This window comes from Vanacampus margaritifer, chromosome 8 (assembly GCF_051991255.1).
Source record: "Vanacampus margaritifer isolate UIUO_Vmar chromosome 8, RoL_Vmar_1.0, whole genome shotgun sequence".
Taxonomy (NCBI): Eukaryota; Metazoa; Chordata; class Actinopteri; order Syngnathiformes; family Syngnathidae; genus Vanacampus; species Vanacampus margaritifer.
Window position 1 is genome coordinate 2,667,929 of NC_135439.1, and position 26,053 is coordinate 2,693,981.

Sequence of the window (26,053 nt, forward strand, 5' to 3'; positions counted from 1 at the left end):
ATAAATGGAGGAGCCTCCGAACATGTAGATGTTCAGATATTATTAGGTCGACTGTGCATTTGTTGTACTTGAAGGATTTTGAATCATTTCCTTTCCCTTTGTATTATCCTCCACGCTAGCCTCTAGTTGGGACGGGCAAGCCAGCCCAACTCGGTGCCAGTCCCAAGCTTGCCTAAAAAGGGACTGTGGGAGTCAGGAAGGGCATCCATCCATAAAAGTATGCCAAAAGTTGATCTTCCAAAACAACCCCAAACAGAGAAAAGCTGAGAAGAAGTAGCTTTTAAACCCCAGTAATGCAGTGTTATTTTGTGGCATTTGTTTAATTGATTAACTGCTACAGTTTGGCAGTGTCGTTAAAACGTATCTCTTTTCCAATTACTTCGTAAAATATATTTGTTTGCAGTTGGTCTCGAGTCGTAAACTAATCCTGTTAAAGCGCTTGTAAAGCAAGCGCTTGTCCTCGCTCAATCAAAGCAAATTGGTGCTTGTGCCAATTACAAGCCATCAACAAACATCCCGGCATTACTTTTTTTCCCCCGTTCAAATATTTAACATTTGGCCACTCTGATGTAACATTTGAAAGGCTTCTTGGAAAAGTGTGTCCTTGGTGCGCATCAAGCGCCATCTTGCAAGGCCTCCGAAACTCGTGTCGAAACGAGAGGGAACCTTTATGCTTGAAATTCACTTTCAGGGAAGAAGATGAAGTTGCGGGCGGCTGCCAACTCTCTGCGTTTTGGGACCCAAGCACCGTGTTCACGCAGCTGCTGTTTTGATGCGCTGCCAGTTGCCATCATGCCAATAATCAAGTCGTTTGCACTGAATGTTCTCCGACAGATGCAGGAGACCTTGAGTGGAGAACAATGCTGTTTTTGTGCTCGTCCTTAAGATGTGTTACTCGCTCCATTGACACATGATTAAAGCTTCCCATTGTTTTGGATTTTTTTCGTTTTTTTTTGCCTCAAGGAGACCTATCCGCATTTACCACCCTCTCTAAAAAAAACTTCTTTTTTTTTGTGCTATCCCCTTAAAGGTGTATTCAAGGGTCGCTGTGTCTTCTGGGTGGATAATCTTTTTTTTAATTTTATTTTATTTTTTTCTGGAGAGCTCAGTATTGTTCATTCCGTAATTTTACCGATTTGACATGTCATCATCATTGCTCTCCTTTTTTTTTTCTTTTTTTTTTATATATATATATTTTTTTGTATTTTATTTATTTTTTTTTGTATGTGGGTGAATATGTGTATGTGCGTGCGTGCGCGCATTCATTAGTTCACCTAAAACCTATAAAAAAATAAATAAATCCCATACCGTTTCCCTAAACCGAACACTTCCAGCCAGAGTCGTGAGGCCGTCAGGAAACCCGAGAAAGGACCAAAGAAAAGAAAGGAAAGTGAAATCCAGCACCGACCAGACACCACCCACCAGGCCACCAACCAGAGTCCTTCACCAACCCCAGAGTTCATCTAAATTCCAACAAATCAGGGAGACCTCAAGAGACCAAAGGAGAGACTGAGGAAAGGAAGGAAGGATGGGGTGGATCATCTTAACGATTGGTTCTCGATCCCATCGATCAATCTGATGTAACGACGTCGTGCATGCTCATTCCTAGCTGCACATCGAGAGTTTGTAGCCGGTGAGCTTCGGATTCGGCTATTCATCCTTGTAGCTCCACCCATCTCACCGCATACTTTGAAAATGGCCGCAAGAGGACATCTGTCTATGAAATCGGAGGGACCGATGAAGACAAAGATGAGCTTGCACGTTTCCGACATTTGTTAGGCGTTTCGCCCGGAAAAGCATGAGAGTTATTTTATTTTATAAAACTGACAAACTGACCTTTGACTTCTACTTTTCGAGAAGATCCTTGAATACACCATTAAATTGTTTTTAAATTAATTTGTTCTGTAAATTTATTTTTTTATAGAAAAGTGTAGACATGTGCCGCAGCCTCTATAACTTCCGGTACCCTGGCTAAACTCCTCCCCTACATCAATGTTTTCCACTGTGCCTTATATGCCTGGTGGGCCGCTCTATAAACAGCTTCGTAGAAACTAGTTCTTCCAGACATTGACGAGCAATAAGTCTCTTCCACTCTCTTCTGTTCAGCCCAAATGTCTCACGGACCGAACTCGTGGTTATCGCTACCATTCTTTGCTGATCGGCTGTGAGAAACAGAGGTGGACAATACATTTGCAGAAAGTAAAAACCCTGCCACAGTTTGGCATTATCCACAAGTGCTTCTACTCAACCTGCAGGTGAATGAGCTCGTTACTTGCCGATTGAGTAGAAGGCCAATTTGTGGCAGGGTTTTGACATTCTGGACTCGGGATTCTCCACCTCTGGTGAGAAGTCATGTTTCTGACTGACTTACGATGAAGCATGCTGGGTCAATTTGGACTCAAGTTAGCTAGGTAGCTAATGACGCTAAGTAGCTAATGAGCAGCTGTTCCCGCTCAAATTGAGGGGGAATTGTTAGTTGGAGGACAAAACGGGGTCGGCGCCAATGGCAGCCTCGTTGGGAAGAAAGAAGTAGAGTGTTTTTGACGCTGGCAGACTTCTGGTCACCACTGTGCGAAGCTACAATTTTAGCCGTGGTCTGCGTGTGCGCGAGTGTGTTTGAATGCTGCAAGGCGCGTGCTGCTGCGCTCTGTAACTATTTAAACGGACTTTGCTGACCATCACCGAGGTGGCGCTCCTCCCGCTTCGAGGCTTGCCGGCAGAATGGGAAATCAATACAGTCGATAGGAAGAGCATTAGGGTGGCCAAGTGGTTTTAGCCGCCCTCTGACTTTCCCATTGTCAGTCCGGTGTTTTCGCAAAGCAGTTTGCTGCCGCCTTTGCTTGGCCGGCTTCAATTTTCACCGGGAAGATAGACAGCTGGAAACGCTCAGTCGAACAAAAGGGAAGCACTTTTCATACCAGGCTCTTTTTTTCAACCAGATGCTTTCAAGGAAGGCTTTTTTCCTCGTACGTCAGCGGACGATGACTTGAACCATTGTTGTGTTCTCATGTTCACTAAACAAACAAGAAGCAACAATTTGCCCTTCCAAAAGGACACTGGCCTCATGATTGTATCAAAATGTAATTATACTTTTTATCCAAACAAATTCATGATCTTGTTCAATTTTTTTTCATAATTTCAAACATTTAAAAGGCTTCTGACTAAACACCCTGGGGATCAATCTTATAGCACTTTTTCAAACTTTTTTAACCCGCACAAGACGTTGCACTGCCCATTAAGAAAAAAAACAAAAACGTAGTTAGCGTCAATTGACGTTATTGGCAGTATACAGTGGGTGTGCCCTCAACGTCAATTGACATTTTTGGTTGTAAAAGAGTTAAGCTAATATTTGTGTACATGCGCTATCTACCATTATATTACTTGCCAAGATTGTGCCAAACAGTTACATTCCTACCGCGGTAATATAACCCTAATTACGTCAGAATATGCTATACTTGCAGTCTATCAACTACGCTAATGCAAATGTAGTTTAGTAAGTATTTTAGGCCATATTTTTTACATCAATGAAAAACCAAGAACATGCCAGGAGTGTCGCAAACAGAGCAACACCTCCTCATTCCTCAATCAGAGATGGCAAATCCAGGCCCAGAAAGTAAAAACCCTGCCACAGTTTGGCTTTAGCCTCTTGTGCTAGCTAGCTAGCTCCCTAGCAGATAAACAAGCACCTGTCATGCATGTCATCAAATGCATTTTGCCTTTCATTTTTGGCCTTTGCCACATCTCCTTTTGCATTTTGCTCAATGTCAGTGCGATAGTGATTCGAAGATTCACATCAATGTGACAAATTTCATCCTTTTAAGTCAAAATTACGCCGTCAAGAACTGCTGGCACCGCGCTGTCACATCGGCTCATTTAATTGACAGCGATATCAGCGCTTCTGGATCACTTTAATGCGTGAATCGGTCTCACACTAGATCCTTCTAAACTTCAGAGGTTAAATAATATTCATCTGGAGCTTAAACACAAACGTCAGCTGCTTGTCTGGATTCTGGCAGTTATTGACAATGGACAACACGTTGTGAATGCCTCGATATGACGAGCGTGAGAATTACTCTGAGAAGCGAAAGCAACGATTCCGGCGGAAAATTATTTCTGCTCCCTCTAATTAATTTCTGTCAGTAAACGCTGGTTGCTTAATTAAAAGGCCGTTTTAGTGCCGACGGCTCGATACGTCTATTCCTCGCCTTTCATGTGCATTACTTTCCTAGAATGTAGGACATTGTGGGTAAAGAGGGGGCGCCGATACGCATAATGAGCTATTCATATTCGCACGTTATGAGAGACGGCAAAAGACGTGCGAGAGGGCAAACGATCACATTTGTTTATTTTTACTAATACTAAAACTAATAAAAACGACACTAAAACAAATAATTTTCGAAAACAAACTAAAGCTAATAAAAACGAACAAACCTGCACTAGCATTGATTAAAACGAACTAAATTTAAAATAACAAAACTTTAACTAACTACAATGAAAATTTCCCAACTGTTTATAACCCTGATTGCAATGCATGCATATGTGCAAAAAGCAAATACGGTCGACATGCTCTGTAGTGTGCTTTTCTCATTTTGCAGCATGACCCTTGAAAATAAATGATTTTATTTGGAAAAAGATGCACTGATAACTTACATTGATGTTTCTGCATCTGGCAATTTATTATTATATTATATTATTAGTATGGGATTTTTTTTTTAATGGGCTTTAGGTGAACTGATGAATACACACACGCACGCACACACACACACACACACACGCACATACACATACTCACCCACATACAAAAAAAAGGGTATACATATATATATATATATATATATATATATATATATATATGTGTGTATATGTGTATATATATATGTATATGTATTTAAAAAAAAAAACATTTATTAAATTTTTTTTAATTGATTTGTTTGTTCCTGAAAGCTCCTGTCCGATTTTACCGGTAATCAGCAAAGACGAAGACTGCGTAGTTTCAATTATTTTATTTTGTAAACAAAAATGTTTTTTCAATTTTTGTATTTTTAGCTCCTTAGGCTATGCTAAGTTCCTTCCCGACATACCAATTATTACCTTCCTATTATCCAGGTCTTTTGTGCCCTCTTCTGGCATCTTAGACTTTTCTTTTTTAAGTTGCAACTAAGACTTTTTTTTAATTATCAACTTTTCACATCTAATATCTGGTTCTGGCGGCTCCACCCTTTTCCATTGGTGTCTGTCTCTCCCGTAGGTTGGGTGCCCTGCCTAGTGCCACACCATTGCCCGTATTATCTTTCAAGCGCATTCTCTCACTTCCATCACACAGTCCATGTTTCTTTTATTTGCTTTTGTGCCGGCATGGAAAGTGCCCTTTGTACCGTAGCACTTTGCCATTGGTTTTCTATGAATTAAATAATGCTTTTTCATTGGATGGATTTTGGAGCTCAGAAGGAATTTGATGAAAAGCACTTGTTTTGAAGCTGAAGTGTTTCCTACTTTAATCTCTAGGCTTCATCGCCACCCGTGTCTTCATTCTGTTTGATGGGGCTGCGAGAACTCTACACGCAGTCTTTCTTTTCCTTGAAATGAATTTCATCAAATGTGTCGGTAGGGAGCGAAGAACTGGTGGCTGACAATTATCTCCGGAATCGTTAAGCCTTCATGTCGTTTTGTCTCAGAGGTTTGTGAGCAAAGCAAAAGGTAGCTGGTTGACGCACTTATTTTTTTTTTTCCCCCGTGTAATCGCCGTTTGAAGTGTTGTTCAGATGAGTCTGAAGCTCGCCGCGTTGGTTCATTTAGTCTCCTTAAAAAAACGAAAATATCTAAACCGCACTCTCTCACTCACAGCCTCCTACACACCTGTGGGGGCTGGAGGAGGAAGGAGAACTGACACGGGCCCTAAAAACATACAATTACAGCGTATTGGGGGCTTGGTGTGGCGGGGAGGGGTGTGACGTTTCATTTACAGCGGGGGTGCCCAAACTTTAACCTCTTGGGATCAGCCGTTTCTTTGGAGGGCAGAGGAGTGCCTGGGTCCATTCGGGGATAGAACTTGTGTGGCTTACGAGCACAGGGCGCTACCAGTGAGCTAAAATTTTGTCCCGCTGGGACAAAAGATTTGCATGATAGGCTGATGTATTTTTATTTCATTTAAATTTTTAATGTCACTTGTCATTTTTAGTGTGTCAGTGCTAATTTTGCGATCGACTGGTGATGTATTGAGCACAAGTGATTTACAGTAAACCCACATTATTCGAACTACTTAGGGACTAAAGAAGAACTTGCAAAATATGTTTATAATAGCCAATATTCTATTTGAGTTTATATTATATATCTTAATTGTTTAAACCTTGATTTTCCCCCCACTACGATCCGTAAACACTTTCAAACTCACCTTTCAACACTAAAAATGCTTCGTTTCGGGGGGGGGGGGGGGCAGTGTAATATAGACTTAGAGACACACAAGAAGAAGTGATTCACAACCAACTCAGTAAAATGCAGTGATAATTTAGTGATAGTCTGGCGAAAGATTAAGAATATATGCCTGTGAGTATTGCCATATTGTCTGTATGTATATAATGCTGCTGTTATTGTTGTTGCTTTTACATTGTCTGTCTATTCAAATATCCATCACATCACCAGTGCTATCCATTAGCCGGTCTATGGCATTTTGCATTGTGTGTTAACATTAAGCTAAATTGACTTAATTAAGGCAAAGCTGTGTCATTGTTTTAAATGCTCAACCTGTAATTCTTTGTATTTGTTTAGTGTCACAGTAAACTAAAAGCAGAGGTGGCAAATCCAGGTTATGAAAGTAAAAACCCTGCCACAGTTTGGCTTTAGCCCCTAATGCTAGCTAGCTAGCTCCCTAGCAGGTGAGGAGCATTGGCCCCAGTTAGCTAGCTAGCTAGAGCTAGGGGCTAAAGCCAAGCTCCCAAGCAGGTAAATGAGCACTAAGGGTGCTAGCTAGCTAGCTAGCCAGCTCACTAGCAGGTAAGCGAGGACTATGGGAGCTAGCTAGGGAGCTAGCTAACTAGCACCTGAAGCTAAAGCCAAACTGTGGCAGGGTTTTTACTTTCTGGACCTGGATTTGGCACCTCTGCCTAAAAGCTTTAAGCAACCGCACCCCCCCAAACTTTGGTAATAAGTGAAAAAGTGCTCAAACATAATTTTTGGACTTTCGAGGCTCCTTTTGAGATGAACAGATCACGCCACTGAGAAACAATTGCAGTACCTCAGAGCATACGCACACACACACACATGAGCACTGAGTCATAACTTGCAATGTTTTTAGCCACAGGGAAATCCTTTATCCACATAACTAGATTAAGTCACAGCGAGCTCTGATCAGCTTAATTTGGATTCAGGCCGCTTTGCCTTTCACTTCGTCTCCATGTGCGTCTGTCACTCGGTCTGCCTAAATGGCAGCGTGTTTGGCTCGTTTTATTGCCATCACCTCATTTTAATGCCTTGCCTGTCTCAGGAATGAAACAAACAAACAAACAAACCCAAACGCTACAGGCTAAACGTTCTGCTTCCTTCCTTTTTCTTTCTTTTTTCTTTTTTTAGCTTTCTTTCCCCAGCTCAATTGTTTCCTTTCATGAATGACATAAAGCATCTTTACTCCAGCAATGAGCACATTTGTATATTTGAAGCTATTTTGCAACCAGAAGCATGTTTTTCCCATTTGTAAACACCGTTAATGAAATCGCTCTTTTTATTTATAGACTTTGTGTCAATGCAATATATTGACGTGCGCAGTTTGGAATTGCATGCAATTCCTCCAGGGATTGACAGTAAATAATGTGTCTATTTCAAGAATTAGCATCTCATTTGCAAAACGGAAATATTTTCAATCCATTTACTGACAAATCAGAATCAAGCGCGTTGTATATTTTGGCATTTTGGGGAGTTGCAGAGGATTTGCTTGGAAAACAAAATCAATTCTCTCAGACTGTCACCATCATAAAGGCTCTATTCACCACACAGGCATTTCCGACATTCTGCATTTTTCAGCAAGTGTGAACAAAAGTTAACCTGTTGATCTCAAGCCATGCGCACAAGGGCATGTGAACAAAACAAGCAGCCACTCAGACTGCCAGCAGCTTCAAACCTTTTCTTTTCTTTTATTTAAATAACAATTTCGATAGATCTCTCAAGTGCAAATTTTGAACTCAAGTATGCTCACTTCACCCTCGTGCTAGACATTGTAAAATGATTTTTTTTTTTTTAACAATGTTTACAAAAGTGCAATTTAAATAGATAGATGGAACAGTGGCATCAGAATAAAATTTATCTAATCTTTTTTTTTCTGGAGAGCTCAGTATTGTTCATTTGGTAATTTTACAGATTTTTTTTTTAATATATATATATTTTTTGTATTTTTATTTTTTTTGTATGTGGGTGAATATGTGTATGTGCGTGCGTGCGAGTGTGTGTGTATTCATTAGTTCACCTAAAACCTATAAAAAAAATAATTAAAATCCCATACTACAAAATCTTTTTTTTTTTTTATGATTTTGTGATCGTGGCGTGTAGTCATTGAAATTGTAATTGAATTTCAATCATTTGCACCGCCATAATCTGTAAACAATCAACAAAAGTGACTGTCGTCGCCAATTTTGTCCACCAGAAGTCAAACTGACAACCCCTTGAATGCAATCTGAAATTGTCTATTACTCAAGATTTGCTGCCTGATCCTGATGCACTTGTGAAGGCTAAAAGATGGCAAGTTTCAGGAGCAAAGTCAGCAAAGTCACGTCGAAGAATACGGATCTGTGTATGTGCGAATACCTCCTGTGAACATATTTGAAGACACGGAATCGTGGAAAATATCAGTCAACAACCTTCGTTCGAAAGAGATTGCTTTAGTGGGAGCCTTTTATGTTCTTTTTTTCATGCACTGCCAGAACTTGTATGTATTTTTTATGTGTACATCGACAAGGCCCGGGCAGAATTTTATATTCTCAAATGCAAGATATCAATAAATGGGAATGTTTTCCAAGCGCACCAAAAAAGGAAATAATCAGGAATCATTGTTATATATTCCATTCCACCTCACAGGTGACATGATTAGTGCACAGGTGTGCCTTTGACTGCCCACAATAAAAGGCCACTCTGAAAGGTGCAGTTTTGTTTTATGGGGGGGAGTTCTGGTGACACAGAAAGCCGGTCAGTACTGACTGGTTTTCTGAGTCCCCGGAAACCCCCCGCCCCGCCCCCTGGATTTTTTCTCGGCAAAGGAGAAGTGCTCACTATCACAAAGAAATGGTGGAAGAAGTTTTAGATCTTTGAGTTCATCTCATAAAAAAAAAGGGAGCAAAAACAAAATTGTTGCGTTTATATTTTTGTTGAGTATATATAGCTTAGCTGGCCCACTTGAGATAAAATCAGGGTGAATGTGGCCCCCCTGAACTCAAATGAGTTTGACACCCCTGTCTTAAATGTTTGGTAAATTGATGTTTCCACATGCCAGTAGGAGGCTTTCAAGATGGGGAGACTCAAGAGTTTTTCACCGGCGGGTTTTCCCGCCCTCTATCCACTTGTGTTTTTTCCCCTCATCATTTTCTGAGTAGTCAAATCACCAGTTACATAACGGACCTCTGACTTTCCCAATATGTTGCTCACTCCGCCAAAGTGGGGCGACAACGCGTATCACCATCATTTCCATCCACTCGAGCCTTGAGAAGACAGGCCGGGAGCCTTGTTCATTACTGAAGAATACCCCCCCCCCCCTCCTGAAAAAAAAAAAAGATGTGAGGACTAAGGGATGGACATGAAGTGGGAGGGGAGCAGGATAAGAAGACACAGAAAAGCAGAATTATACCGAGGGCCAGGGGGAAGGAGGGGACGGATAGGACAGAAAGCGTGTGATGCCGAGGGAGGGTGGGGTGGGGTGGGGGTGGTGAATAATGAGGGATGGAGAGGAAAGTGGGGGATAAGCGAGAAGGGTGGAGGTGGTGGAGGGGGGGGGGTCGCAAAGCGAGAGCTGAGCAGAGCTGAGGAGGCGCTTGGCCTGCGGGATTGCGGCGCGTTTATCCTCCTCTGCAGCCGCCTTGTGAAGCGCTACCTCAGGAAAAGACTTCTAAAGCAGGGTGGCCGCCACTGAGCTGTTAATACCCACAACATACACAGGGGGATTTGGGGAGAGGGGGGGGGGGGGTGCTTGTATGTTTCATATCATATCTTTGCAGACCTTATCCACTCGCCGCCGTGAGGTTGCCCCGAGTCGACCGCAGACATGAAGTTAGCGCGCAGGCAGTCGCTATTTGGACCGTCGTGTGTCTTACATCCAGTTTTGGGAATTAACCAAGTTTGAATTACTTTCAGGTGTCTTACTTGAATATAGGATTTATGTTTCTCTTTATTTTTACTCCCGACCTTTCAAAACGGATACCTGGGCCACGCCACTGAATCGGTCACATTTATTTTTTGTAACGCTCTTTTTTACAAATCTGATTGCAAACATTTTGAACATCTCAAAATGTGTATTGGCTCATGATTTATTTTTTATTTTTTTGTGTAATTTTTTATTTTTTTTTGTACTGAAACTTCTCCTTTGATTATGAAATGCCAGGAACAACACTTGTGTGACAATAAAATTTTTTTTTAAATAAAAATTAAAATAAAAAAAATAAATAAATAATATATATATATATATATATATATATATATATATATTTATATATAGACACACTTTTACTGTGATTAAGTGATTCAGTAGAGTGTGAGTACTTTTGCCCCCTCTGGTTCCATCCACAAAGTGTTTAAATAAAGCAGCCCTGTCCACTGGGAATTGCTGTAAAACTCCCTTTGAGCCCCAGCTTAGAGAAGAACGATCTACACAGTGGAAGGTGGAGAGATGACATGTGATGTTCTCCAGAGGCTTTTGAATGATTAATTCAACAAAAGAAATACCTAAAGGGTGATAAAGATGAAAGATGTGAAAGATATTTCCTCTTTTAGATGTCTTGCTGAAATTATTCGGCAATTATGCCGACTTTCTCGCCGTCGTTCGTGCCAAGTTTCCATCCCAGGCTAATTGATAGAGACTCTTTAAAATCCGACAAACACAACCCACAGCGTACTCATGACATCACATTTGGAATGGGTGAAAACCGAGACAATTGTGTAGCATCAAGTCAAGTGCCACGAAACAACTCTTCCCATTTATATGACCCACAAAACGCCGTCCATATGAAACACTGCTCAGTTTAAAAGCAGCTATTGTTGAAATTCAGTGAATCAATAATAATATGAAAAGGGCCCTCTTTTACTCCAAATTTTAGAAATAATCAGGAAAAGTTTTACCCACATTAGCAAGAACAAGAAAAAAAGCTCAAACTGGTGTCAAGAGTTAGTTTTATCCCTCCAAACTTTTCACGGGGTTAATTCATAACAGTTTTAGGACTTAAATGGGAGTACAATAATGTTTTAATGATTAATGCATACAAAAATCAATGCTGGTGTGCCGACAGTAAAATCTTAAATTTTCTTGCTTTCATCTCCAGCAACTTTTCCTACGATTCTCAAAACCAGTTTAAATTTTGCCCTGTTGGTTATGACTTCTTTCATCTTCAACATCAGCTCTCTCATGCAACTTGGGACTTTAGTTCAGTGTTCTAAAGTTGTCTGCTCATGAATATGCAAATTGAAAAAAAATTGCCTAAAGTGTCCTACCATTTGTTTTATAAATGCAGGGCTCTACCAAACTCAAACACTGAACTCCTCATACTGGTGAAAGTTTGTTTGTTGCTGGTCGTGGACATTAAATCTTGAGATTTCGGAGTTGGTCTTTTGGATTTTAAAGACATGACTCCAAGTGTTGTCTAACATCAACCCTCTTTTCTATATTGCCAAAAACAATCACCTCAGTTTTGTTTGGATTGCAAACTTTGCCGTCAGTGCTAACACTATCATTCTGAAAAAAATAACCCAAGGGTTAATATATACAGACTGAGCAAAAGGGGTCCTAGGACTGACCCTAGAGGAACGCCACGTCATGGCGTTTTGATCAGATTCAAAATTTCCAATCCTCACAATCCTCAAACTCAATCAAAGATTTTCTCAAATAGTCACTAAATTGGTTGAGGGATAGTCGTGCCCCCAGGAATGTGACCCTTGACACCAGTTACACCAATCGACACAGAATTGGATTGCGTGGATTGCAATTCAAACATGAGATGTCTGAAAATGAATAGGAACCATTTTTTCTTCCTGTATTTGTACGGTCATCACTGTTGACCAACGAGTGCCTGCGGTAGATTTTTATCGACCCGCGACACCCGACGTAACATCAGAACCTGAGCAAGACTACACGGCGTGCTATTAGAAGGCTAACCACCCGTGTGATAACATCTTAAGTGCTCTTTAATGGCGGCGTAGGGGGTCGCTGCGGTACGCGCGCTGAAGCCTTTGTTGTGCGGGTGTTTACTCGTGCATGAGCCCTTACGATCAAATGCTGTCTCATTAAGAGCTGAAATGGGACGCTGGAGACGAGACCGCATGGAAATATATGGAAGACGGCCTGTGAGGCCTTTGAGGGCAGCCCGATTTTAAGAGAGTGTAGTACAACTTTGTGCAATTAGACCAGAATGAAACATTTTAAGAAAAACAACTTTTACAATTTGATCTGGATAAAGAATGCTTATTTGGAGGTGAAGAACAACAGTCCTCTTTTGGACACTAATGACCTCCTCCAAGGACAACATCATCACCTTGGGCGTTGTTTTTGTAGACAGGTGCCTGTGTGTCCGAGCTCATCTTCATTTTCGTGCCGTGGCAGGTCTACTTTACTGTCTTTGGGCCTGACTGGGCGTTCCGGCGGATAGAGTTGACAATTTGGTGACAAAAAGTAGACTAGATTTTGGACTTGCTAAAAGCAGGTCTAAGTGGTGGTTTCAAGCAAATTTGGTGGATTGTGTCTCCTGCGATTGGCTGGCAACCAGTTCAAGGTGTACCCCACCTACTGCCCGAAGACAGCTGTCACAGGCTCCAGCATGTCCGTGACCCTCCCGAGGATAAGTGGTTTGGATAATGGAAGGATGGATGATTGAGGTGCAGGCAGACGGATTCTGAACTCGTTCGGATATGATCGAGTACTATTTGTTTTTTCTTGTATCTTCTACGAGATTCTAATGAAAATAGTTTGACTAATAAAAGTGATGGCAATTTAGTGGCAAAAAGTACACCAGATTCGATTTTGGACTCGCTAAAAACAGGTCTAAGTGATGGTGCAGGTGGTGTAACGCGATTTTGGTGGATTTGATTGAAGTGCAGGCAAATAGATTCTGAAGCTCGACTTGGGTTGAAAACTGGATGTGATCGAGTATTTTTTTTTTTCAGTGTAGTCTCCTACTAGATTCCCATGAGAACGGTTTGACTGACAAACATGGTGCACACAATTACCTCCATAAATCACATAATAAACAACTAGTTTAATGGCCAGACAGATATTTCTGACACGAGTGTAAACATCTGCTTAATAATTGTCAGTGCGCCAACATAAAGTGCACAGGCCAAAGTGGGCGAGTTCTTCACGTTGGTGTGTGCCAACTACACATCTGCCCTGCTCACATGACCTCCATTCCCGTGAAGTGAGATTGTAAATAATGTTCCACTGAGTTAAGCGGACTAAATCCTAAAGCTTCATCTTGCTGACAGAGTCTTTGGTTTGTAATCTGGATTCACAGCAACAAGGTTTTTAGGATTCCACCTCCCCCGCCATTTTTTTTTTCCCCTTTTCAGAATTGACATCACGGTCAGGTGAAAGTTGACACGATGAAGTTGGAGTGGGGCGGTAATTACCTGCGTTAAATAGCCCACAATGCAATTCCTGACATTGGAAGAGTTCAGAGAGGTAGACGAGGCTCGGAGATGCGGAGCAAGTAATTACATGAAGATTGCCGGCTATTGAAGGATCTCCAGGGCTAATACAGTGCCTCCTCTTCCTCACTCCCAAGATGAAGATGACAGTTAATGATTGTATTGTATTTTTGAAAGCACTTCAGCTCCTATATTCCATAGCACAGTCTGTCTCTCTCCACGCAGAGCAAACACCACCGGCTCTTTCATTCGGACCGTTTTTTCCCTTCATGTTCCATTAGCAAATTGCCAAAGTGTTCCTCTCTCCTCCCCGCGTGCCCACTAACTCCTCCATTAGAAAGCTAACAGGGGAATGTATTCATTTAAAAAGCAGGAAAAACAATCAACTTCCCTCCGGGGTCTCTTTTTGACATTGCAGAAGCGAGACCGTTGGCCGCGGAGCCGAGAGTCGTCTCTCAAGCGTGGCGGTGAGGTCATCGGGCTGAGGGATGGTGAGTCTTTTATTTGTGTAATCCCGCCGGCTGCGAAGTTCTGCTTGACCAGCACACCGCTGATTTTGTCTGACTGTTTTCTGATGTCATGTGTGTACCCGCCGAGATAAGATAATCCCATCCATCTTCTGCAGAGTTGTGTAGGGGAAAAATATACAAGCGGCTTTACAGGACAGCGGCTTTGACCTTGGACCACCGTGTTTCTTGTTAACGCTCTACCGCTCACATATCTTGACCAAACACCTTTGAACTTTACGGGATTGATTTTTCCACGGCCCAAGCAAGGGCATTGAGGATTTGAAATTACATCAGTTACAAGATGTCTTGAGACAGCTTGGGACAAAGTTCAAAGCCTTGACTTTATTTGACTTACAAATGTTGGCGTTTTTTTCTCTTTCAATGTCAAGAAAGTTAGAACAAACTGTTATGTGAGGTAGGGCACAATATGTGATGCGATATGAAACAAAATGATATGATACGCTACGAAACAATCTGATTTACTATTTGCTAGCGTACATTGAGGAACGATAAGTTACGATGTGATACCGTATGCTGTAATATGATATGATACAATCAGTGAGGTCAGCCGATTAAAAGAAATTATTTAATTAATTACAGGATTTGTAATTAAATCATCTAATTAACTAATTCTCTCCCAGCCATTTTCACTGAAGCAACCCCCTTTGCTCCTGGATTTATTTTTTTTTACTGGATTTTGACTGATTTTGCAAGGCCCACAGAATATTGTGTTCTATTACTATAAAACCATGGAACCTACAAAAAGACAGTTTAGAGTCATTTCTTTCATCATTAAAAAAAAATATATTTGTATCTGTTTCTGTTTTGCAGAAATTAGCATTAAAATATAGCTAAGTTTAATCATTATTCACAAATCTGTTTAAAACTGGGGAAAAGAGCTTTTTGCAACAGCCCTGGTTGATCTCTTATACTCTGCTTCCACCTGCTGGCCGTTTTTGTAAAAGATACCATTGCTTCAAGCGTTCTCTTCAAAACCTTCTGTATGCTCTAGCATAAAAAAAATTAAAAATAATTAAACGTATACGTTTTTGGGATACTGGTAATATTTTAAATAGAACGCATTTATTGGTTTAATAATTGTGAGCAAATGAGTTAATCCATTTAGATCTCATATCTGCTAAAGGTCCCCAAATAAAGAATTTGAATTCTAGGACATAACAGAAAATTCTTTGTTTACACAAGGTACAAATCAAAGCCAAATGTAGAGCTGAGACACTTTGAGACAGTTATTGCCTCTTTTGCAAATAAATGCTGAGACTAATCCAGCCACCGAGTTGTCCTTTTGGCTATTCTATGTAGAAAAGCCAAATGACTCGGCTGTGGGACTTCTAGCGTTCATTTTTTCATAACGCGTTAATTCGATTAATTACGTTGCAAATGAAACTGACAGCCCTAGATACAATGTGACACAATTCATTATGGTATGACCGTCAAATGTACGGAACATGGCAATGTGATATGCTATAATGATTCTTTACGCCAAAATAGGCTATTGTACGATAAAGCACGATAAGATACAATACATTATAAGGTCATACGGTTTGAGATACTATGATACAACATCATATCCATCCAAAGGTCGCGGGGGGCACTGGAGCCGATCCCAGCTGTAAAAATAACACCGTTACTTGATGTCAACCGTAACTATTCACACACACACAAACAAAAACATAATCTCAACAATGACCGACCTTTTGCAATTGAACTTCTTTTCCCGAGTATGTGCCTGTTTCTGTCTGTGTGTGTGTGTTTGTTTACTTCCAAATCTGCAGATTACTGCACGTCCCAAAATTGCTGCGCCATCAGCTCAGGTCCCCCCCCCCCCCCCCCCGAGTCTTAAAACGTCTCGTCCTGTGTCGCGTCCTCGGATATCAGGGTTAATATCAAACTTGGGCCGATCCAATCATTGAGCTGATGTGTGTTTGATTCTGTTTACGCCATCTGCTGTGTGATATAATTGAATATGCTGCATGCTATAATTTGATATATCCGTGTAGGTATTGTGCGTGCGCGCGCGTGTTGTGTCGCTCATTCAGCTCAAATCAAAATAGAAGAGTCTTGCAGGGATTAGTCGTACCCACTGAACTTGTTATGGAAATAACCTCTGCACTTGATGAAGGTGATGCGATGCCTCGCATCCCGATCAGAGTATTATGCTGCATTGAGCCACAACAATATTATTATTTTTTAATAAGCAGGACCGCACTAACTAAAGATTATGTTCCAGCAACCATATGTAAAAAAAAAAAAAAAGATCCTTATTTAATATTTATAATGTTTTGTGTTTGTTTTTCTCTTATGATATACATTATGTTTATTTAACCTTCTGTACTGTATATACAGTATGCATACATATGCAATGGCAGTCCTATTTTATGACCTGGTTTGTTTCCAAGTGGTCAATTACTGCTTAAGTATAGCGCGGTGCGGCCCGACCCAAATAGCACCCTCAGAATCAAGACATGCATAATTTATTTATTGTAGCGGAAGACCGATGTGTTTTTTTTCAGGGGTGATTCAGAAGTTGATTATTAGTAGTCAAGGAAGCTGATAACTGATATTTGAAACCGATATTTATTTTCATTAAAAAGGGTGAAAAAATATGGACATCAACATTTTCTAAAATACAAATGCCAATCTTGACTCTGTTGTAATGTCGTAAAGCATGTTTATTGAACAATTTTTCAGACTTTTCAAAATAAAATAAAAAAGCATTAAAAAAAAAATCTAATTGACATCCTTTTAATTTTCGAACTAAACGTTCAGGGAGGTTATCAGTACGTCTTAAAAAGTTAAATGGAAACTTAAGCAAGTAAATACCATAGCTCTCTATATAATGTAGTTTTCTACGGTAAATGTTTTTTCCCCCAAATTTTTATAAATAACTGAAAACTTTCACATATCGTTGTTTTAATGTCAAACAAAAACAAAAGGTTCAGAAGGTTCCTAGGGTCAGTAGCATTTTTTTATAAACATAACTCAAAATTTAAATAAATAGCTCCCTGAGATTAAAGTGGTTTTAGATTTACCTTATATCGACCATCAGATTTTAAGGCCGATATATCTAATTTATTGTATAGCATTTGCTGGGGTGGAAACACAATTGTAGTAATGTTTTAAAATCAAAAGTTGCATTTGTACAAAAAAAATGCTAAGTTCATTGTGATCAACGTGGTCAGAGATGTTATGAATATGATGGGTATGATGTGACACACTCGGATACGCTAATCTATATTATTAAACACGAAACAGTATGATCTAATCAATCAATATAGCCAGTGATTCATGAGAGTGGAAACGGTTTTGATTAGGTAATTACTTGAAAACAAAATCATGTTGGACACAAACTACTGTGGACTTGCTAAATCTCCCAAACAGCTTTTGTGCTTGGCAGAGGGAGAGTGCGGTCGCAAGCAAGCATGTCACTGGTATGCAGCCAGGATGAGGCATTACTTGTTTTAAATCCTTCAGCACTGATCAAAAGCAACCTTTGCAACAGACACACCAACACACACACACACTAAATACACACCCAAGCCTTGATGACAAAAAACTTGAGCAATAAAAACAGTCGCTGACCTTTGTGTCGCTGCTCACCGTGCAGATGTTGTCGGGATGTTGCACGCTAGTCTCTTTTTGCATCACTCCTTTTATCCAATGGCCCATTTTAACTGCTCTCTGCTGTCATCTTTTTATTTTTTAAAAAAAAAGAGAAAAGATCCAGCTTTGCTGCTCCTATAAATGTGGTCAATATGCTCTAATTAAATCATCTCATATAGTCCAGACCGTCCAATAAATCGTAAAACGTTTATATGACGAATGAGTACATTCTTAATGGCCCTTTTATTGTCAAAGTAAGATCGTATTAAAATGTTGCTTGTGTCAACACTCTTTGGATGACTGTGATGAAAGGGGAAGATTTGAATTAAAATAAAATCTTTTTTTTTTTTTTTAAAAAGACACGGTCATTTCTTGTTTGGAAGCTTTTGAGAGGCTTTTACAAATCTCAAATACTCACAGTTCAATCTACTTTTTTTTTTTTAATGCACAGGCTTAAACAAAACTGTGTCAATATTTAGTCGGTGCTCATATGAGAGTGCGGGTGTAGAATTAAAGGAATAGCCTGAGTACACACGGCATGCAGTGACATCACTGTTAGAATGACCAGCATAGGGAATGCATTCAAAATTGTTATTTTTATGCCATTAAGTCAAACACTATTAATGACTGAAATAATTCAATTTTAACGTATGTTCTAGGTTGTTCATATGGTGGCTTATGAAAACAAAAATGACTAAAGTCTGTAAAGTTGGATAAATAAAACTCCAACAAAATGTAACAAAGGGCTGACGAAACATCCATTTTTTTCTGTAATATTCCATAACAACTCATCAACTAGTCATTATTGCCTCAGTTGAGAAATATTTTATTCATTCATTTTATATAAGTCAAATTTGGCAGTGTTGCCTCAGAACATCGACGATGAAAAGAGTTTTGAAGCCAGCCGATATCAAATAATGATGCCTGTATCTTTGCTGCAAAGAGGTTTTTGAACTTGTTCCTGCCAAAATTAAATTGATGACTTAAAACACAAGTGGATTAATTAATTTGATGTGAAATAATAATTTGACATTATAGTTAATTGAAAATTGAATAATGATTGTTTTTTTAATTTTAAACATGCAATTGAACCTAGTTAATAATGATTAATTAATGCTCTGATTAATATATATATATTTCATGACTTTTTTTATAAATATTAAATGACATTAGTAATGATTAATTCAGGCTTTTCTTTCATTTAATTTTGGCACCAACAACCCTCTTTACATCACACCAGATGAAAAACTACAATAAAAGACGATAATAAAAGATCTTGACTGTTACTTTTCCAATTTTTTAAAAATACTTTTCCAACACAATGGTGGCCATAATGTTGGTAATCATCGCATCTAAAATATTGCCTTAATAAAACACTGCCAGACAGATGAGATTGTGCAGGTATGCCTAATGAAGTGTAGCTAACGATCAAACATTAGAAAAACGGCGTCCCGTCAACCGGGGGAGTGCATTAATGCTGTTCTGGCAATTAGCGCTAGCCTAACTAAGTAGCCTTTGCTAAGACGCCATTTGTCACACATCTGCTTATGAGCTTCCTGAGAGTTTGTCTACATTTTCTTCATGCTTGCGCCGTCACGTGCCTCCATTTGTTCTGCAATCCATAAGGCTTGGCAGCGCAAGGATCTTGGGGGGATTGCGAAGCATCCTGCCCTCATTCGTCATTTTAAGCTAACAGACTGAGAGAAGTTACTGGATGTGTTTAGCGTAGTGGTTCGTAATTGTTTTCACGCCAAGCGCCGCCTAAAAAAAAAGACTTCGCTCTCTGTGTAGCATCATCAGGACTCACATTACCTTCTTCAAAGCCACTCATTTTCAAAGCACTGCATCATATTAGCAGCCGTTTTAGCGCATTTGCCTGCTCTTTCGAGACAAGAGGACTATTGTGCTCTGTTGCAATATAAACAATGAACCTACTACACTCAAGTTTGTTTTGTATTTTATTTGTTATTTTTCGCATTCTTTAGTAAACAGCAATAGAAAAGGGGTTCGTTTCACCAAAAACAATGAAAATGCCATTTCTGTAGAAATTGTGTGTGAAGGCTGTTGTGGCTTAATGAAAACTGTGGAATGATCTGGAATGATATTGAATGGCATGGAATGCTGCAGAATGACCTGGAAGGAGTTGAAACAGTTGAAAGTTAGAATGGTTTGGATCGATGAATAAATGAAGAAATTCCATCCATCCATTTTCTTGGCCGCTTTTCCTCACTAGGGTCGCGGGGGTGCTGGAGCCTATCCCAGCTGGCTTCGGGCAGTAGGCGGGGTACACCCTGAACTGGTTGCCAGCCAATCGCAGGGCACACAGAGACGAACAACCACACTCACATTCACATTCACACCTATGGACAATTTGGAGAGTTCAATTAACCTGCCATGCATGTTTTTGGAATGTGGGAGGAAACCGGAGTACCCGGTGAAAACCCACGCAAGCACGGGGAGAACATGCAAACTCCACCCAGGAAGGCCGAAGCCCGGACTCGATCTCACGTCCTCTGCACTGGGAGGCGGACGTGCTAACCAGTCAGCCACCGTGCTGCCCTAAATGAAGAAATTATAACAGAAAAAAAAAAAAAAAAGGGTAAGGTGTGAAGAATCAATTAGGGAATGGACTAAACCGGTTAAACCGCATTATAGTGAAGGAACATTGTACTAATATTAATACAATTAATGTATTTTGGACTGTATATATATATATATATATATATATATATATATATATATATATATATGTGTGTGTCCACCAATAAATAAATAAAAGTAAAAATAAATACAAAAATTAAAAACGAGATTCAAAAAATAAAAATAAATGTCAAAAAATAAAATTAAAATAAACATAAAAATATAATTAAATATCAATCAATCAATAAAAATGCTCTACTCTCACATTTATTTATTTATTTATTTCATGCTGCAGACGCTCTGACAGGACAAAATGTTATTCAAATGAGGGGACGGTCCTAAACTCAAGTTGTCCACATGTGTATCGTTTATTAATGTGTGCCTGTTTGCTGAAGTTTTTTCCAAATACATACTGTGCTCACTTTACAAGATCATAGTCTGGGGTTATTTCCCCCCCCCAGCCCCATAATGTTTTTCTTTTCATCTTCAAAAACTGGGTGCTGTAAAACGCGACCCAGCGCGCTTGGATTTGTTGGTCATTATTTTGCAGTCTCTCTTGGACGGGTTGTGTCTGTTCCATTTCGTTGCACTTTGTGGTACAATGACAACAAAGTATACTGATTCTGATTCTATTCTGGTGTATTGCTCATAAAAGTCATAAAAATAAAAATTGAAGCTTATTCAATATTTTAAACAAGCAGCTCACAAAAAATACATTCAAATATTTTGAATTCAAAATGAAATAGAACAGTACTTGGTTGCAGATCCATTCGCGTACCGCTAGACGTTCGCGTGCCACATTGTTCGACTCATTAGCATTTAGCATACAGTTTTACACAAAGTAGACGGGGGGAGCGGTTGAGGCACTGAATGTGCGCAGTGTTCTCTCCGGATGAGGAATCCGCTGTAGCCAAGATTCAAAGGGGCCAATTTTACACCAGCTTACCAGCAAGGAAGTGAAAGAAGGGATGAGCGCTGCCTAGAGACCGCCAGATGCTACACAAGGGAATCCGTCTGCAGAAAGGCTGACCAAGGATGCAATGACTCTAAATTGGCACGCAAAAAAAAAAAATCAAATACGAATGAATAATGTGGAGAAAAATGGCTGTCAGTTCCTCTTTCCTTACCTCGTAGTCAGCTCTTTTTTATTGGTTGCTTGGTGCGATGCAGATTTCAATCACACATGCTGGAAAGTTCAGCCATCGGCCAGAAAAATTGCGATTAGTTTTGCGCCTGGATTTAATCTTTGAAGAACGTATGGCTTTTTTGATCGTTGTCCGTCTATATCAAGCATATTTATAATCCGCGATTTTAAATCCCTTTGTGGCGTCACGAGTCCAGCATGCGGAGGATGACGTTTTTTGCTCAAATGACGCCGAACTGAAGCCTGGTCTTCATACACATTTTCAATGTAATACATAATATAGACAAGAGCAAAATGATGTGTTTAATCCGTACCTCAAATCAGAGGATTGTCCTTCCATCCAGTTTCTTTGGCATTTATTCACAGGTGAGCTGACTTTGGGTTCAGGGCAGGGTAGATTTTCAACTGATTTCTTTTTTAATCTGATACGATCCACGGTTTCATACACACAATTGATGAATTTGTATATTTCCTGTTCTGTTCCTGTTCTTTTCGTCTCCAATGTTTTAAGACACGGCACTCATTTTTTTTTAGTCAGGCTAATGAATATTTAATATTTGTGTATTTAGCCTTGCTGATCGCATAAACCGCAGATCAAGTGCTTGGCGAGGCATAGAGTACTCTGTCTCACTAAATCGGATTTAGCATTAGGCAAACGCGAGCACGTTTTCTTCCGTTTGAGGCAGTTGCTATTTGTTTGAGTTTTCTTAATCTGCAGTATCATGATTGTTTTGACGGTTCCCTTTCGCTTCTCATGCAATCTAATCTTAAAAAATGTCTCAAGACGCTACCAATCAAAAGAGAAACTAAATAATAAAGGAAAATAGTGCAGGTAAAATCGATTAGTATATCGATTATTCAATCTAATTACTGTTTATTAACCAGGGATTGGTGTTTATTTCGTACTTCGTATTTGTATAGTGATTCAAAAACAGGGGGCTTGATGTCGTACTATGTTACCAGTTGGGTCATTGTTTTCCAAAGCAGAAACCGATATTTGCAAATGTCTTATTTTGATTAAACACAGAAAATAATCGGTCTTCTTTCATGAAGGACTACAAAAATCAGTGAACAATTACTGTTGATATGCTGAAATCAGAGGATTTGGACAATTTTAAATTTAAAAATGTCTCCAAACGATCACTTGATTATTAAAATAGTTTTCTATTAATTTGATAACCAACTACTTGTCGACATAGGTGGCACGTCCACAAAGTAAACAAACCCTGCCACAGTTTGGCTTTAGCCCCTGGTGCTAGCTAGCTAGCTCCCTAGCAGGTAAACGAGCACCATGGGAGCTAGCTAGGGAGCTAGCTAGCTAGTTTGACAACTGAAACAATTAATGATAATTTAGGGCTGAAGCCAAACTGTGGCAGGGTTTTTACTTTCTGGACCTGGATTTGCCACCCCACGCTTGACGTTTTTGACAGCTCTAAAAAAAACAAAAAAACAAACAAAACAACAACGCTAGAGGTTAAAGATTAAAGAGCTGCTTTAAACATCAGTTTAGAAAATGCCAATTTTCTACTTTTCAATGTCAGGCTACTAATTTAATGTCCAATTTGCAAATGTTTAATTCTGACTCTAAGGTCAGTGCCTCTCAAAAAGTCAAGTGGTTTAAAATGTGGGAAAATGGAAATGTTGATGTCATCAAATTAGCCATGATCATATAGAAAGGTGGTTTACACTCTGGACAATCCATCCTAAGATGACTATTTACATGTTAGTATGTCTCTGCCTTTGTAATAGTATTAAGCAATCCAATCATAGCACGGTTACCTCTCCAGAAACCAATCAGCCAATTCGTGTAGTGACAAACATTATAGAGTGCATGGAACATGGTGACGGATGCTCCTCCAAACCCAATAAAAAGAATAAAAGCAACACGGCTGGCTTTGAGAGTGTCAGCTTTAAAGTGTATCTCGCGAAGGTGCCGCGCTCGCACGGCAGATGGGAGAGCGCGATACTTCTCGCCGCTCAAGTGCGTAGCACCGAGATCGAAGCAAGCGGTGCCGTAATCGCTTGGCGTGCGAGTCGTGGCAGGTGGTTGGCAGCCAGGCGCTCCGTGTTGAATCCGGCAACTGTTGTCTGTATCGATCGGATGGTCGCAAAGTAGGAACACGTGCTGTCGTGTTGTCTTAGTGCTTCCAAACATGGAGGCGACTTGTGGCGTTTACGTGAAGATTGTGTCTTGCTGTCTGTTTCCTAAACGTGATGCTCGTTTAAAAAAATAAAAATAAATTTCATTGTTTTCAAACTGTTGCTTGTGTCGTGAGACCTCATCAGGTGTGCCCCAGGAAGTCATCAAGTCTCACTTAATTGGTCTGAAAATTATTATTTACGATGATTCCTAGGTTGTGCTGTTCGTACTCGAATATGTCAAATCAGTTTTCTCCACTGAAAATAATTGAAATGCCTTTAATCCGTTTGAGTTTAGTCCCCAAAAAGCCCAACAAATTTCATTATGTTTTAATATAGAAAAATAGCACTGTATTGAAAATGGAATAATCTAAGAATGTCTACATCAACTTGACTTTTGTGAACAGCTGAAGACATTCAAAGGCAAAGCAAAGAAAAAAAAAAGTAGCTTATTAAAAGTACTCAAAGAACGTAGATTGACAACATTAAATGTATTTACAAACAGAAGAGTTAAAGCCATTGAAAAGCAAAGGAAATAAATAAAAAGTAGGTTTGTGAAAAAACTAAACGACTGTATACTGATTTTTTTTAATGATTTAGGACCTTTTCAGTTATCATTTTCATTATGTTTTCAGGACCCAAACCATTCAGTGTTTTATAAAACAGTTGCCGAATCGTAAAACCTATTCTTCAGTTGACTGGTGAGCCAGTGTAAATCCTTTTGAACTGGAGTAATATGTTCTGATCTCTTTCGTCTGGTCAGGACCCGAGTTCGATCGTTCTGAATGAGCTGCAGCTGGTTGATGCTCTTTTTAGGCAGTCCACTCTTACAATTATCAAGTCTATTGGAGATAAAAGCATGGATAAGCTTCTCCTGGTCTGCTTGGAGCATGCAACTCTTCAGCCTGGATATCTTTTTTCAGCTGGTAAAAGGCTGCTTTAGTGATTTGATCTGACTGCTGAAAGTCAGGTCCGAATCTATCAATCAAATTCCACACAGCAGGACTGAAGGCAAGATTCAAACCCTGAACCTTAGAAGCGTGAGGCGGACGCGCAAACCACAAATTCACCGTCCTGCCCCAGAAACCAATGAATGAATGCGCCGCAACAATGTCGAATCATTTAAGCATTATTCACACGCCGTATCAGTGAGGACGAACAGCCAAGCTCATGTTACTCTCACTTGGCGCTTCCACGATGCCACCAGTCTATTCACTCCTTTTCAAAAGCTTTTTCGAAATCCTCTGAGCTTCCAGTTCCTTTGACTTCCGTCTCTATCTTACACATGCTGAGAGAGGGAGAGAGAGAGAGAGAGAGAGACAAACACAAGCCACAGTCGAGAATCCGGAATGCAGACCGGCTTTGCCGCCTCCTCAGATGCAGTGGAAGAGAGGAAGCAAAGGGACTTTTAATGAACAGGCCTTTTTATTGATCTGTGGACAAAACAGTTGTTAATTATGTGCGGGTGGGCATTTAATTGAGCAAGCCAAACAAGATCCCCTGCTTGCTAATGCATGGTCAGGAATGAGGAGAGTTTGATTGAGTCCTGTGCCGCCGCCACCGCCGCCGCTGACGGATGAGACGGCAACAATCGCTAAGCCCAAGCCGCGGCAGCTTTTTTTTCCACGCCCTCGTACGTGTTTGCTGCCTTTGTGTCAGTAACTGCCTCATCCTCCTCCGTATCTCTTTTTTTTTTTCTGGAGAGCTCAGTATTGTTCATTCGGTAATTTTACCGATTTGACATGTCATCATCATCATTGCTCCCCTTTTATTTTTCTTTCTTTTTTTTTTATATATATATATATTTTTTGTATTTTTATTTTTTTTTGTATGTGGGTGAATATGTGTATGTGCGTGCGTGCGTGCATTCATTAGTTCACCTAAAACCTATAAAAAATGAAAAAAAAATCCCATACCGTTTCCCTAAACCGAACACTTCCAGCCAGAGTATAAAACTCCTCCGTATCTCTACCGACTAATGAAAAATGCCCTTCATCCCATAATTTTTCCTGTGTGTGACCTTTTGTCATATTCTCCACACGGAGCGTGGTTGGATTGTTACCTCAGTCAAGGACCCCTACATTCTCGAGTATCAGTAGATTTTAGCCAAACTCAGGTAGCATGGTTTACCCACGTGGACATTAACCTATATAAAAAAAATCACTATAGCAGATCAGAT

The 26,053-nt window shown here is 39.9% G+C and overlaps 1 protein-coding gene across 2 annotated transcripts in view; it reads left to right on the plus strand.

Annotated features, from left to right (window-relative positions):
* The window catches only part of cdh22 (cadherin 22), a 226,968-nt gene that overhangs the window by 95,115 nt on the left and 105,800 nt on the right, over positions 1-26,053 (plus strand). Inside the window, exon 5 of one of the 2 annotated variants that reach the window (XM_077573091.1) lies at positions 14,240-14,312. The exons of the other annotated variant lie outside the window; for it this stretch is intronic. The gene's annotated coding sequence lies outside the window, so the exon portion shown is untranslated. The remainder of the gene's footprint in view (positions 1-14,239; positions 14,313-26,053) is intronic. 2 annotated transcript variants of the gene reach the window in all.